The sequence below is a fragment of the Sorghum bicolor genome, chromosome 1 (assembly GCF_000003195.3).
Source record: "Sorghum bicolor cultivar BTx623 chromosome 1, Sorghum_bicolor_NCBIv3, whole genome shotgun sequence".
Taxonomy (NCBI): domain Eukaryota; kingdom Viridiplantae; phylum Streptophyta; class Magnoliopsida; order Poales; family Poaceae; genus Sorghum; species Sorghum bicolor.
Genome location: NC_012870.2, coordinates 36,688,051 through 36,696,355, shown reverse-complemented (window position 1 = coordinate 36,696,355; position 8,305 = coordinate 36,688,051). Strand labels below are relative to the sequence as shown.

At 40.8% G+C, this 8,305-nt stretch overlaps 1 long non-coding RNA gene across 1 annotated transcript; it reads right to left on the bottom strand.

Annotated features, from left to right (window-relative positions):
- Positions 4,738 to 7,252, bottom strand: LOC110433887. Its single transcript, XR_002451306.1, has 2 exons — positions 5,671 to 7,252; positions 4,738 to 4,976 (listed from the first exon to the last, which is right to left on the bottom strand). It is a non-coding gene; the product is annotated as an uncharacterized LOC110433887 (long non-coding RNA).

Here is an 8,305-nt window from a genome sequence, read left to right as displayed (position 1 = left end):
CTCGCATGGACTGCCGAAGACCGGTCGAAATGTTCGACTCTTGGAGATCCGAACACTACATCAGAGGGGAGCACTGCCTCAGCCCCGTAAATCATGAAATAGGGGGATACACTAGTGTTCCGACTAGGCTGCGTTCGAAGACCCCAAACCATAGCAGGTAATTCGTTCATCCACCTTCCCGGTGCTTTGTCATTTTCCTTGTACAACATCTTTTTTAAGGTGTCTATAATCATCCCATTGGCTCGCTCCACTTGTCCATTGGCTCGGGGGTGAGCTACCGACACGTACTTTATGACTATACCTCTGTCATCACAGAAGTCCCAGTATGTAGGAACCCCGAATCGGTGTATGATTTGATTGAGGAATTCTACAGCCTTCTCTGAAGTTGCTTTGACCAACGACATGTACTCGATCCACTTGGAGAACTTGTCGATCAGCACAAATACGAACTTGAAGTTGCCGGGAGCGGGTTTGAAAGGCCCAATCATGTTGAGACCCCAGCAGGTGAATGGCCAAGATGATGGTATCGTTTGGATTTTGTGAGTGGGTTCATGAGTCCATTTGGCAAAGAACTGACAACCGTCATAACACTGGACTAGCTTCTTCGCATCGGCCACAGCAGTCGGCTAGTAAAATCCTGCTCAAAAAGCTTTTCCAACCAGCGTTCAAGAGGCGGCGTGGTTGCCACAGGATCCAGCGTGTATATCATCCAGCAGCATAACATCATTGTCTTGGGTAATGCACTTCAACAAGACTTCTGAGTTGGCGTTCTTGCACATAAGTCGACCGTCAACCATTATATAGTTTCTAGATCGTCGAATGAGGCGTTCATTGTCAGTCTTGTCTTGAAATCCTAAACCATCCAAGAGATACTTAATGAAAGGCGTGCGCCAGTCGTCGCTGCTGGTTGTTGTTGATGGTCCTTAATACTCACATTTAACCATCAACTAATCATAGAAAAGGATCCAAATGCAATTAACACCCAGACTTAGTGTTTTATCTCACAAAATTCCACGAGTTTTGGTGTTTGTCTATTTCTACAGGGGGTTATCAGGAAATATGGAGGAAAGGCCCACACGTCGGGTTTACATAGAGATATTAACGTGCCGCGCAATTTTCTATCATCTAGAAGACTCCAGAAGCCATGGGATCGAAGCGGAGGCCGAGAGGGCTCAGGCACAGGGCGCCCGCCCTAGTCCTAAGGGCGCCCACCCTGCTACAGTGCTCAATCAGAGTCCAATTCGGGGACAACGCTCCACTGACCTAAAGGATCAAGGAAAATCGTGCGATTAATGTCGGTTTGATCCAACGGCCCAAATTCATCTGAAAAGACTATATAAGAAAGGCCCCCTGGCCCCTGGAGATCATACCTCTTCTACAGAATCAAAGTTAGGGTTTCAATTCTTCATCCAAGTAGAGAGGATCCCTCTAGTTCATCTAGTTCTAGTTCTAGTTCCTCTAGTTCTAGTTCTAGTTAGTTCTAGTTGTAATCTAGAAAATAGGGAGAGAGAAGAGGAGAGCGGAGGAGGAGGAGCCGGATCTGTCGGATCTTCCTCAACATTGTACTTTTGCAGCAACTGGTTCGTTTTTCATCGTTCTCCAGGTTCTTCAATTCATAATTCCTAAGTTCTTTAATTACTTTTATTTACATTCAAGTTATTTATTGGATTCCCACTTGCATCAAGTGCTCTAATCTTTGAAACATTAGTGTAGTAATTAATAGATTAGACGTGGTGTTTAGTCTTGCAATTACCTGGAATTGCACCCAATCGTGCGGATTGTTGTGGTAGCCCTAGGGTAGTGACAGCCCTAACGGTCGACGTATTCCACCACGTTCGGATCGGTGTTTGTAGGACCGTAGTCGGAGTTTCCTAGCCCCCTTCTCATCTCTTTATGTGGTTAGTGTTCTGATGTCCCGAAATAGATAACCTTGAAGTAATTCTTGATTCTTAGATCAACTAGAGAACTCTCAGGAAACTTTCTCTCTTCCTACCAAAAATAATTATATAGTTATCCTTGGGCGATCTTGATTCTTAATTAGTACACTCACGTTCTCTGTGGAAAATCGACACTCTGGAATACTCCCGGGTGAAAGCTACATCGGTATCCGTGCGCTTGCGGATTTTTCTGTTTGCGTTTAAAATACCCAACAAGCTTTCTGGCGCCGTTGCCGGGGAACGGTAGCTGTGCTAGTTTCGAACCAAGTCGTCCGTGTATCCTTTTTCTTTTCCTTTTTTTACCACACTCACCTTATCACTTTCACCATACCACATGGATTTCACTCTAAGCATTAATGAGCATGGAATTTATTTCATAGCCACTTCATTTACTCCATGCTCATATGCAACATCTTCACAATCCATTGGTCTCTCCAACATCACCACATTCGAGATCTCCAACCCCCTCTTACTTTCTATTCATAAAAACTTTAAAAGGGCGGTTGTCGATGCATATGTCTATATTAAATATTGTAGATCTCGTTGAGTTGATCTTGATATAGGTCAGCGTTGGAGGGGAAACCACTTCGCCGACATAAATTGATTGTTTCCCATGGACAAGCTTAGTGTCCTAAAACAAGCAGTGATCAGATCGTAACATAAGCTTTTAATTATTTGCAACACTACCTTGTGTATTGAGCATATAAGGATAATTGTAAAAAAAATTCCTTTGGGTATTCTTGTCACTAACCTTTCTAGAATTGGAGCAAGAAGATCGGATGAATGACAAGCACAAGGTATGTACAACCAATCATCATACAACATTGAATTAAATTCATCCAAACTTGAATTTTGCAAAATTCAAGCTTGGGGGAGTACTTTATATAAAAACATCATTTGCCATGTTGCTATGTTGGTTGTCCCTACCTTTGCGACATGCTCAATTTGTTAAATAGTAATCACACTACTTCATCTCCACTTGAGTAGATCTCTATAAAAGCCATCACGCTACCTTTGTTTATCCTACTAAGTGTTAGTTTGGAAGTACTGTACATACTTCTATTGGTTTTTAAATTAAGCATGGTGCTTAGGTTAAACAGCCTTCCTTAATCTAATTAGACATGGAGTCTAGTTTGGTTATTGAACTAAAAACTACTTGTGTAGACATTGGTATATTTTGTTGGACTAACCCCTGCAGGAAAACTTTCAATATCGACCTGGGAAGTCCTGAGATAAACTCACATTGGAGACAAAGAGAGACACACATGAAGTTTAACAATTTACACAAGAAAGGCATAGCTCACAAGAGATGATCCATGGAGGGTGCCACAAACACAATGCACAACTGCTAAGAGAGGAAAGCTTCCACAAGGTGATACTTTACCATCACTCTTCAAGTAAGTTAACATCTTAAAGTACTTGACTATCACTTCTATAAGCTTCTCCTTGGTTCTGGCGTTCACATGAATAAAAGAGACAAACATGTATGATCTACAACTCTAGATTAACCAACCCAATCGATTCAACATGTTTAGTCCTTCCACCTTTGTGATTCCACACTCCTAATCATTTTAGCTAAAATATTGCACACTCAATCTTTGGAAGATATAAACAAAACATATATATAGATAGATTATCTTTCCACAAGGTTGAGCAATCTAATCTGACAAATGTTAAATACTACACTCATGATTTTATTATCCATCAACTTTGTCTTGCTCACTATGCTTGAGGTTAGAGAAGAACAAATACACTTTTGGTTCTGTTGGTGTTTTCCACCAACAGAGCCCATGCACTTGATCTCTGCCTTGTCTCTATGAGCAGGTACACTTCGAGCAGCATATGAAGGACTTTTACAACTCCTAGACTCCACCAAGTGAAGAACCTAGATCTACGAGCACAAACACACTGGAGAGACTGGACACTCATGCAATCACTGCCCTGAGATGCTTGAGGACATAACTACTGGAGTAACCCGTGGAAGTAATTACTGACCTTCTGCCGGTCAAGAGAGGCGATCCAGGACGCACCGTCATCCCGATCTCCATCGGCATGGTGGACTTCCCAAAAGTACTCTGTGACTTTGGCTCCAGCGTCAACATTATACCAAGGATCGTACGCTAAGTTTTCCAAAGGGAATATTAAAGAACCTCTGCGTCCGAGTTGGTACCTTGTACGCCCCAGCAGACTTCGTGGTGATAGAGACTGGTACTGATGAGAGGGCACCCATCATCCTAGGGAGGCCATTCCTGAACACCTCGGGAGCTGTCATCTACGCTAGTGCTGCCAAGATCAGTTTCTACATCAAGGGGAGGAAGGAGACGCACTACAAGAAACACATGGCTTTTGAACGTTTAGTTATGTCACAATATATGGAATTTATGTTACAAATTAAGATTTGTGACATCAAGTTGACAAAAATCAAAACATGGAAAAGCCCGCGTCATAAAATGATTATATGACATTTGTTTGGTTCATGTCACAAGCATATGACATTGGTTTATTGTCACAAAATCGTAGACCTTGCCACGTGTCAGCTGACATGGCAGAAAGAAAAATGTCACAAAATAAGTTTTGACCTACTAAAGCCCACATAGCTCATGGGTCTAAAATCTATTTAGAGTGGTGTTAGCTGGTTTATTATTTTCAATTACAGCCCATATAGATTTTGAGCCCACAACAATTCAGCCCATATAATATTTTTTTACTCTCATAATGCATCCCATATTTTATCCCACATATTAGCCCATATTTTTCCCAAGCCCACAAAATTCAGCCCAATTTTTTCCAGCACACACAATTCAGCCCATATAATTGCATCCATATAATTTTTCAACATATAAATATCAGATCCAAATGAATTAACATCTCCACAGTAAATACAATATCATTACATCAATCCACCAATTCATTACACATGTAGGGTCTCAAGTCTCAAATTTAAACCTGCAGCAGCAACACATGTGTAAGGGCTTAATGGCATTCTAGTGATAAGCAAGTACCCAGCTGCTTCAGTTTTTCCTCTCTGAAGTTTAGACCCTACAAATATACAGTAAAGGATGAGCTATAATTATTCAAAAATCTCTCACAAAATATATAGACTGGAAATCTAGTGATTTCAAACACATGAAAAATATATATTTGACCACACAACAAGATAGTAGTTCCAGTTTGTTAACCTCATTTTTTAGGGCCAGCCTATCAAGGCGTCAGAACTTAGAATGTTAGTCTACTTTCCTAATCAAGATGTAGCAAGTCTGATATCTAAATTCATTCATTCTCTCTCATTTTCAACCCCTTCCTGCGCATGCCAAATTCTGGAATTACTTCCAAATCAGGCAGGAGATAGTCGGCCAGATACAAGTCTGGTGCTGCCTCCCTCTTACTCACTACAATAAAAATCCCTTGTACATAAGCATAACTACCTAACATTCACTTCTAGAATATCATCACCTGGACAAACTAAAAACACTGTAAAATGGAATCAGGAAACCATGCCTATCTATCTGAACTATGATGGCAACATTAAGAGTTTCATACCTTGCCTGACATCATAACCTCATAACTGATGAGACATGAGAGGCAGACTAGCATTACTTAATATGTAGGTGAATATTAAAACTATAACAATTCTAATTACAAGGATAAGAAACAATTTTTGCTTTCTTTTTCTCAACTGCTTCATCTAGAAACATTTCAACAATGTTATCTGTTCCACACAACATAATTTTACCTATGGCAGCAGGAGTGGGTGCAGCATCCACATCAATAAGCACTGCTGGAGAAACAGCTCCAGCTCTGCTAGAATTGCTTCTACCCTCTCCACTGAAAATTCACAGAGATTGAGCAGAGCATCAGGGATCAAAGTGCCACCTTAATAGACTAAACTTATTTTCCTCAGAAATGGAACAGAGCATCAGAGATCTGCTTACTACCAGGTATTGTGCATACATAACCTAGATCGAGACATGCTTTTGCAATCTGAGTGAAAAATGAAATTACTATCTTACTTGTTTTATGGGAACAGAGTCGAATACACAATCAAAATAAACCAAATCAGACATCTTGAACGTTGCTGCCGAATTTCTAATCAGTGTCAAGACAATTTCTAATCAGTGTTTTTGAGATACCTTGTAGGAGGAAGCGATGATGACATCTTGAACGCTGTTGCCGGACAGAGTAATCAGTTGACATTGACTATTGAGACATGATGTCATACGAACTAGGTGCATGGAATTAACTTGATTATAACATATGCAAATTATCAAAGGAATTATGAATCTCTAGCATCCATCACACTGAATTTAAACTCATGCAGATGGAGACAAAACATCCATCAACTAAAAAGTATACAAAGATGTGAATTGTATGTCAACTGAAGCAAACCATTCCTCTAAAATTTATTTTAATAAAACAAATCTGTAACCTTGAAAGAACAAAGAGCTCAAGGTTAGAAATATGATATTTCCATCACTTACTTAGTACCACCTATCAAACTATGCTTAAAGGAGAAACTTACTCTATCAAACTGTACTTTTTCTTACAACTGTTGTATTTGTTCAGGTGTCCTAACTGTGCTCTCAGCTCAGGTAATAGTAGTAGCCCAACAGGAGAATCAACTAGAAATTTTGAAAGAACAATGAAATGAATTGACAAGACTCAGCACAATATTTACCTTTAACACATCCATGGCAACATTGACTACTCAAAATACCCTGAAATCTGCACGACATACACAGGAGATTTTATACCAGCGGGATTGGAAGGCAGAGGCATGGAATCCAGATGGGAGAAGAAATCAAAAGCCATGGCCTTGGTTTTGTCTTCCTCTGGATCCATCAAGCCTAGGACTCGATGATGGATCCAGTAGCATAGAGTAGCCCTCGTAGTCCAGGCACACACGTGCATAAATAGTCCAGGGAAGGGGACGAACAGACCTGGGGAGCGGACGAATAGCACGGCGCGTCGTCAGCTTGCCAGTCCATCGTAGATCCGGTCAAGGGAGAAGAAGGGCAGCCACTCCATCATCGATCTAGCCAAGGGAGAAGATGGGCGGACACCCCATCGGTCGGCAGCTATGAGCTTGTGCACTGCCTGACCTGCGCCGACGTGGCTTGTCTAGGGAGCAAGGTGATCTCAGCGCCGGAGAAGGGAGGGAGGGAGAGCTTGCGTTGGGAAGGGGTGTCCTCAGCGCCAGAGAAGGGAGGGAGGGAGAGCTCGCATTGGGAAGGGAGGTGCATGGGCGCGGACGCCAACATCGGTCTTCTGGAAGGACGACGGCGCTGGGGGAGGCATGAGTGTGGAACTGTGGATAAGGTTTGGGTGGCCACCGGGTGGGTGTTAGGGTTTTATGTAGTTTTGGGCCAAAATTTTGTGGGCAGTGGGCCCAAAATATCGCGCCAAAGTTAGTGACAAATGATTTGACTTAGTTACTGATATATAGCAACAGATGATTCAATAAAAAAAGCAAAAATTTTATAGCAATGGATGATCTATTGTAGTATTTAATTTTAGCAACGGATGGTCCGAGGATTATCTTTAGCAACAGACCATTCCATGGCAATTAATAACTTTAGCAACAGATATCCATGATTGTTTTAGTGTTGTGGTGTAGTGTATTTTTAACCCACGATCTATCCATCTGCAACAAATCATGAGATACGCTTGATCAAAAAAAATTACATATATATGATACATGACCAAAATTATCAAACATGTGACATATCATTATTTATATACAAAAAATATGATTTGATATAATAAAAAATAAAATAGAAAAAAGGAAAACATGTGTTGACGTGGCAAAAGACCTTGTCAACATGGAAAGTTTTTTAAAAAAATTAATAAATTAATTTATGACACACAACCAGGCCTTGTGACATAGAAAATATTGTCACTAGATGAAATCAGACTTGTTAAATGACATTTATTGTGACATACACCTTTTAATTGTCACTAAGTCACTATGCCTAAAATATAATGTCACAAAATAGATGATATAGTAACATTCTTACAATTGTCATACTAAAAACGTTAAAAAACCATGTATTTCTTGTAGTGACGTTTACCTTCAAGAATAAGACTACACAAATCTCAGAGCAATCCCGACATGAAACAAGGAAGAGGACCAACAGGAGGAACAGGAACAAGCAAATGTGGACCAAGTCAGCAAAGATGGTCACTGCAGTTCAAGGAGGTCAAGATCGTCGACTTAAGTCACCATTCCTAACCAAAAAGGATGACCCAAGTATGCCAAGCATCCAGTGCTCCATTGATGGATACAACTTCTAGAAGATGCTTTGCGACACCGGGTCAGGCGTCAACATAATGGCCGCCAGTCACCTATTAGCTCCTATTCGGAACCATGC